Source organism: Euphorbia lathyris, chromosome 10 (assembly GCF_963576675.1).
Source record: "Euphorbia lathyris chromosome 10, ddEupLath1.1, whole genome shotgun sequence".
Classification (NCBI taxonomy): Eukaryota; Viridiplantae; Streptophyta; class Magnoliopsida; order Malpighiales; family Euphorbiaceae; genus Euphorbia; species Euphorbia lathyris.
Genome location: NC_088919.1, coordinates 40,809,542 through 40,818,246, shown reverse-complemented (window position 1 = coordinate 40,818,246; position 8,705 = coordinate 40,809,542).

Below are 8,705 nucleotides of genomic sequence, written 5' to 3'. Positions count from 1 at the left end.
AGGACCACATATATCCGAATGTATTAATCCTAGAGTGTCTGATACATGCTCACCTTTATTGCTAAAGGGTGTCTTTGTCATTTTTCCTTTTAAACATGCTTCACATGTTTCCAATGATTCATAATCAATTGAATCTATAAGCCCATCTTGATGTAGCTTAAGCATGCGTCTTTTGTTTATATGGCCTAAACGACAATGCCACAAGTAAGTTGAATTATCTAGCTTATGTCTTTTGGTATCAATTGCGAATACATAAATTTTATCATCTAACACATAAATCCCATTTAATGATATTCCTGAAAAGTAGAAATTCCCATTTCTATAAAACTCACAATATTTGTTCTTTATTGAAATATGAAAGCCATCGTCAATAAGACAGCTAATCGAAATAATGTTTCTCGACATCTCTGGAACATACAAACAGTTCCTTAATTCTATTACAAACCCAGAGGGCAAACTTAAAACATAATCTCCAATTGCAAGCGCGGAAACTCTTGCTCCATTTCCTACTCGCAAGTTTATGCTTCCTTTCTTCAATTCCTTAGTTCGTCTTAGTTCCTGCATATTCGTGCAAATGTGAGATCCACATCCGGTATCCAATACCCAAGATTCAGACTGTGAAATTGTATTTATTTCAATATAAAATATACCAGATGTTGAAGCACTGTCTTTTCCCTTCTTGAGGGAGGCTAGGTACTCCTTTCAGTTCCTTCTCGAATACCCATCTTTACCATAGAAGTGGCACTCTCCTTTGGGCTTCTTCACCTGCTTCCCCTTTGCTTTAGTGGGCATGGCCCTCTTGCCCTTCTTGGGTGTTTAGGATTGGGAGTATTCCCTTTCCGCTTCTTTGATCCCTTAATGACAAGAGCCAGTATTGCCTTGTCTTTCTTCATATTGGGCTCAACTGTCTTGAGTATGTTTGCAAGCTCTTCAAGAGAGGTTTGCAAGTCATTCATCTGGTAGTTCATGATGAACTGTGAATAACTCTCTGGGAGGGATTGAAAAAGTAAGTCCACACTTAGTTCATGATCCATCGCGAATCCAATACTAGAAAGCTTGGTAATAAAGCCAATCATCTTGACACAATGTGTCATCACAGATATGCCCTCTTGCATCCTGGATCGATACAATAGCTTCGATATCTCGTAGCATTCGCACCGAGTTTGTTTCCCAAACAACTCTTTCAGGTGCGTGATGATGGAATAGGCATCCATCTCCTCATGTTGCCTTTGCAATTCCAGTGTCATCGATGCAAGTATGATGCATCCCGCGTGATCGTCATCAGCCTTATGCTTCTGGTAAGCATCGATCTCTTCGATGGGAGCATCATCAGCCGAGGTAGGGGGTATCGATGTATCAAGTACATACCCTATCTTATCGAACTTCAAAACAATTTTGAGGTTGCGATACCAGTCGGTGAAGTTTGAACCATTCAACTTGTTATCGGTAAGTATATTTTGCAGATTGGTTTTAGTCATGATTTTACGAGTGTTTTAATTCAACATGAGAGTGAGAAAGGGTAAACATATGTTATTCATTTTCTTTAAAGTATATCAATCTAAAATTATAGGTCTTTTAATTTCATTTTAAATTTCTCCCACTATTTTGCCAAATTAATAGCCCTCCATATTAATTCGAAGAATTTCACAAATCCTTTAGTGAGCTAGGATCCTAACTCCTGAAATTTCACCTTGAGTTTACTCAACAAGTTAGTCCCATTTGTTAGGTAGATTCGTGTAATCAATCACATCAACAATGTGATTCCTAGGCTATTGGGTTACTAACCACATTAGTAACTAATATGTATTCATATTAATCCCAACCATATTGCCCATTAGTTTATAACAACATGAGTTTACTCATCCAATTATCGTAATCTAATTTAAGTATTACCCCATATTCATGAAAACGATTTTCGATAATTCAGGTGTTACCATAAGACCCCGAGCTTGAGTTTACTCAACAACCCAAAGGCCCCCAGTACTGCCGGCCGAATTATAATATTAGGGAGGGGGCAACCGATTTTAATAACTTGCTTATTTACTTAACTTTTAATTAGCGAGAGATTTTTATTTTAAGTCTCATAATCTAACCTAGTCTTGATTTGCTTTAGCATACATCAGACACATACAATTTACATTGGCGTTATGGACATATTATCTAAATTATTCCGTTGAGCCAGAAACGGAATAAAAGGTCAACCCTAGGGAAATACTAACTATTACATATTTCTCTTTAGGTCCTCCGTCTTCTCCATGGCGCCTCGAAATTACATCAATATTAATTTCTATACTACTAAAGAAAACTTCAACTAATTTAAAGGGAATTAGATGAGAGAAGAAATTACAATAGATAGTAGATAGGCAGGACACGCAAGTCCTATTTCAAAAAATACCAAAAGACTAAATAGAGGGTCCAAATATGTCCATAACTCCAAACATGCATAGACTCAATTAAATAAATTTAATTGGTCGATTACATAAATTATTTATGTAATATTTAGGTTAATCACATTAACTTGTCAAATTAACTTTCATCCAATTTTAACTCTGTCAGCTTTGTATCTTTTATATCTAATCTAATCAAACTGTAACAATTACATACTAGATTAATATAACTATACAAATCCTTTTTAATATGCATATCCCAATTAATTTTGTTTTAATTCATTTAACACTTTTGATTTACAAATTTATACAATATATAATAGCGGAAGCAGAGAGAAATAAAAAGAAGTGTTTTAGAAGCTTTTTTATGAGTTGTCAACGTAGTAAAAAATCAAAATTAAAAAGATTTAATTAATTAAAAATAAGTAATTTATATTTATAATATATTAAACAATTACTAGCCCATTAATTAAAATAATAAAAGAAAGTAAGACTTACAGGAAGATGAAAAAACACAAACTAAAGGAAATCCAAAAGTCACAAATAAACTTCTATATAAAGCATGATAGATAGTATTTTACCATTATATTCATTGGTCATGATAGATAGTATTATATTTCTGAAGGTAATTATTCGAGTTTTGTTCATATGTGGTAGTTATTTTATTCTCAATTGTGTTGTTGTTTTATTTTTATTAAACAATAGTTGTTATAGTTTCACCTTTCAGATCCATTTCCGTCGTTACCCAGGTTCTATACCTCTCGCTACCTTATCCATGTTTTCTTTTCTATTTGTCTTTTTTTCAAACTGATATCTCCAATTGAAGAAATCCGATAGAAATAGAAGATGCATGGACAACTAAAATCGAAAAACACAAAAGTATCAAAAATTACAAGAAATTCTTATATTTCTCAAGGTACTTATTCGATTTTTTTCGTATATTGTAGTTATTTTTATTCTCAATTGTGTTGTCGTTTTATTTTTATTAAACAATAGTTGTTATAGTTTCATCTTTCAGAGATGAAATTCCATTTCTGTCGTTATCCAGGTTCCATACCTCTCGCTACCTTATCCATGTTTTCTTTTTTATTTGTTTTTTTTTCAAAATGACTAAAATAAAGATTTTGTATATTTGCATTGTTTTTTAGTATATGTTGCTAGGTGTTATCGTTTCGATTGTTAACTCTAACTAAAATTTAGATTTTCGGCTTTATATGAACTCAATTTTTAGCTTTAGTTGAAGTAGATTAATTTTTCTAATTCGGAGCCAGTTGAAATCCACTCATTTTTTTTAGTTTGAGTTTATCTAACTGATATGGATTGTATTTTTTATTTTTATACATTTTGGTACAAATAGATATAAAGTTTCACACAATAGTTGTTCATTGAAGTTGGAGACATATTGAATAAAATATTAAAGAGGTATTGAAATATTATACTTACAATGAAGTTTATTTCAATTATAAATTATGTTATATTAATATTATTGTTATTATAATTATAATTATCAAGAAGTTATTTTTTCCCAATCTTCTAGACAAAGAGAATGTAAGCGTCTAAAACACTTGATAAGATATTTATTCTTGAAGAATTTGAATTATGCTAGATACGAATTCCAAATGAAGGTAAATAAAATTAAATTTTGATACTCAAAATCCTAAAATGTACATTAATTATGGGATATTGAGATAATTGCTTTTGGCTTATATAGTTTTTAACTATTATACCGTGGTTTGTAAAGAATTATTAGTATTTCAAGAGTTTTTAATAGATGAAAATGAAACATGATTGTAGAATAAGTTGTTGGAAAATATTAATTAAAAAATATTATTATTTGAATCTCTTCAAATTCTCAAATGTTGAGCATAATGATTCTAATTAATAGAATTAATTTCACATATTAATTATAAAATGTTTTTTCTGTACTGAGTGGTTACAATTGTGATTTAATTCTATTTAACTAAAATTAATTTATGGACTTAATACTTCATTAAGAAAAAATAAAAAATTTAATTAATGGGAAAAAATATTTCCATTCTCCTCTTTATATACTTATATCTTGACATTCTCTCTTATTTGCGAATAAAAAATGAGAGGAAGATAGTTATCTCCTAATTATCTTTTTTGTCCCTTCATTTTTATTTTCTATTCTTTTATTTATTTTTCTTGCTTACGAAATTCAAGTATATATAATTATTAGAAAATATTAATAAAATCAAATAAGTGATATCTATGAGCGTAACTAATATTTTATACAGTGAAAGAAAGAACAAATTGATTGAATGTCTTGATGAGATATTACGAGATGAAAATAGGAAAAATCATCACCTTAAGCTGATTCAATTGGATATATTGGGTTATTGTAGAAGAATGAATAATTGAATTTTAATATTTGGTGATCATGAAATTCCATCAAGCAAAATGATTATCATGAAAATGAATTTGTGACTAATTCTTATGAATTTTATTTTTTTATATGTCACATATTGAATTGATAAAGTTTCTTCATGTACAACATTAGAAAAGTATTGGTTGTAATAATTTATAGCATAATATATTGGTGTTGCTTCCACTTAACATAGATTATAATTCTTTTGTATCGTAGATATAATATTTAATTCTAATTGTAGTTTAATTCAATTTTTGTTTAACATAGATTGTAATTATTTTTTATCGTAAATATAATATTTAATTTCAATTATAGTTTAATTCAATTTTTGGGTTTTCATTATATTCTAATATATTTCTTAATTAATCTCCTATTTTATTATTATCGTTTCACATAATTCTAGTATCAAATAATAAGTAAAACAAATTTTTTAAATAAATTCTTTTATTTGATAATCAAAAACAGAAAACTATTTATTTCTGAAATGTAAACCGATTTTAAGAATATCCAAATACACAACCTAGGCCAGGCCCGTAAAGGCCCGACCTAAATTGATGCTGCCGTCTGGCAGCAGCACTGCGGCTGGGCCGCCGCTGCCTTACGGCAGCGATGCCCAGTCGCTACTGGTTGCTGCCGCGAGGCAGCAACCGTGAACAGCAGTTCGGGTTGCTGTGTCACGGCGCAACCCCGATTGTTGTTCTATTATATATATATATATATATATATATATATATCTGTTTTAAAGCAATTTTAAAACGATTTTCAGAACATAAGAAAAGCTTTTAAAGATTTTTCTGTTTTATCCTTTAGAATTAACAAAACTATCTTTTATTAATCTAACCATAAAACAAATAGATTTTGTTACAATGATTATCAACCAAAATAATTAGGGACTTATGCATAATCAATTTTAATTAATAATTAATTAAAACTTATTTATCTTTAGATTACTAGCTAGCATGGAACAGGGAGACATTTTATTTGCTATTATTTGCCATCACCTTTGGAAGTGGAGGAACGAGGAGATCTTTGGTGAGAAGACTGTTTTTATTCAAAACTTACCTGAGTTCTTCTCTAAAAAGCTCCTTACCCTTACGGGAAGCTTCAAAGGGGAACCCCTTGCCAATTCTTCCCAGAATAAAGAGATTCACCTTGTTGGTTGGTGTAGGCCGAAGGATGGGTTGGTGAAGTTGAACACGGATGGCTCCTGCCTCAACAATGGTAAGATTGCGGCTAGAGGCGTGCTCAGGGATGCGGGCGGTGCCTGGTTGTCTGGATTCACCCATAACCTGGGTTTGGGCTCATCATTTTCAGTGGAGCTTTGGGGTATTCTTTCTGGAGTCAAGCTTGCCAGGAATCTGGGTATTAAAAGACTTGCTGTGGAGTCTGATAATAAGGAGGCTATTAGTATGATCTCTAATAATCATACTATTTGTCTTAGTAGCCAGAACCTTATAAAAGCAATAAGAAGGCTTGGCTCCTCCTTTGAGTCCTTAGAGTTCAGCCACATCTACAGAGAACAAAATCGAATTGCGGATCGCTTGGCGGCGGCTGGGCACGAGGGGATGTTAGGTGTTACCACCCTTTTCGATCCTCCTATCTATCTTTCTTCTCTCCTGTTAGAGGACAGAGTTGGGGTTAGCTTTCCTAGGCTGATCCCAGGTTAGATTTTGTTTCGTTGTTTGTTTGTTTTTTCTTTCCTGTTTCTACCAAAAAGAAAATCAAAACAATTTTATTAATTAACCTAACAATAAATATATATTCAATCTGATTGAAAAACCTTTTAATTTTCATATATGAAATAACGGATTTAACGCAGACTCTGATACCACTGAAGGAAAATAGACAAACATTTGGCAGCGGAAAGATAAATTTTTTAACCTATTTCCTTTAAACCAAGATCTGTTAATCGTTATTTCATATAAAGAGGGATAGAAGGAAATACCTTTTGATGAACTATCTACCGTTGCTAGCGAAGTGCCCTCAACTCTTAATCCGAGTTCACGAGCACAAAACAAAAACACAAATCAAACGATAATAGAACTCAACCGAATAATAACAATCAAGATAGATTGCCTCTAATTAATCAATACAAGATCAAGGAATAAAAGAAAGAGATGAAATCAATTGATTCGGAAGCAAGCGGTGAGAAAAACGATCCACAACAGTTGGGTCGAAATTTGCACTCTCCCGGATAGTAGGCTTGGCCGAAATTCTCAGTAGCAGCGGGTATATATATAGCCTCTCGTATCTAAACCCTGGTTAGATAGAATTAGGTTATTGAATAAGAGTTGTATTTGGAATAATACTCTTATTATTATTATCTATAATTATATCTAAATATAAAGATAATAATAACTTATTAATAGGATAATAATTAGAAGCAATTTAATCTCAATAAACCTCCTAACTTATTTATCCTATAATTATTTTAATTCATAATTCTAATCTAATTATAATGACCCGAAACATTCCCCTAGAGCTATTGTTGAACGATTTTCGCAAGTGCACGGTTTCGCTTGTAGTAATAAAAAGATATCGATCCCACAGGGAACGTTTTTCAACAAAAACTTATTTATGTGTAGATTAAACACGACTTAAGGTTTATATAAATAGATAATTGTTATTTGAAATTGGTTTGAGATCGATAGAATAAGAATTAGGTTAGAATATGTAAAATGTTAGAAATCAATTATATTTTGAGTATGAATTACAAAATAGAAACCTTTAGTGTTTAAAATAAGAGAATAATTGTATTCGTTTGCATTAAACAAAGAAAACAACTTTAAACTTTGTATAAATTATAAAAATGTAATAACGTAAACTCCTTCATTAAAAGGCTTTGAACCGCAGACAATCCTCCTACGGTCGGGTTAGATTGCTACCTTAACTAAATTAACACTTATTTCTGATAAGCCGACTTAACGATCATATCATCCTTAAGAATGAATTTGCCTAAGTGTTCAACAAAGTTTCCTTGTAAAGATATTGAATTCAACTGCGTTTTAATGAAAACACCAGAACTCACTTCCGATCATTTACAGAAGTGCTACATAAAAATTTATTGAGTTGCATGAACTTTATTAGATGAAGTATGAATTTGATACAAGTTTACAGAGAATAAAAAGCATGGAAGCATTCAAACGATATAAGAGTTCTGGGTCGTCAATCCTTTCCTCAAACCTCGTTAGAGTTTGTCAGGCTCGTGGGTCGAATCCGCTACTTAATCTTCTCGCTGAATCTTTGGAATAGAGATGGTTCGTCAACTACCAGAATGTAAACTAATATAAACTGATCTTAATCTAAATCTAACTGCTACTATGTTTGTAAGTAATCTAAGAACAATTTGTGTACATCAAATTGCTTTTTACAAAATTGAAATCTAAACTCTGAATCGTTTGACTTAGAATTTCTGCATTAATTCTATACTAAATCTTAACTCTAAAAATCATATATCAACTCTGAAATCAACTCTTTATTTATAGATGTTGAAGAGTCGAGTTTAAGGGACGTGTATGCTACGAAGAGACGTTCTTATCCAATTGAACGGACGCGTATCTTTGAAAATGAACAAGTGTATGTTGTGCTGCCTAAAAATCTGAAGTTACCGAGAATTATAAATTCTCGGCCGGGAATGGGGAAATGCAATTTTCAGCCTTCGAACGAAAGGAAGGGATGCCTGGGCGACGCGTGTCGCGACCGAGAATGGAGGATTCTCGGTCGCGACACGGGAATTTATTTCCGTCTCTGACTTTGTTCCTCGTCTTCGTTTTGGTGCGTTTGATTTTCGTCGTCTTTGACTCCTTTTTGTAGGGTTTTTCCTTCGTTTTTTACCTCTTTTCGTTCCTATTTGGATTTTACCAAATATTTAGGTACCTTGCATGAAAGAAACATATTTGGACGTAAAAGTACTCTAAATAGATATAAAC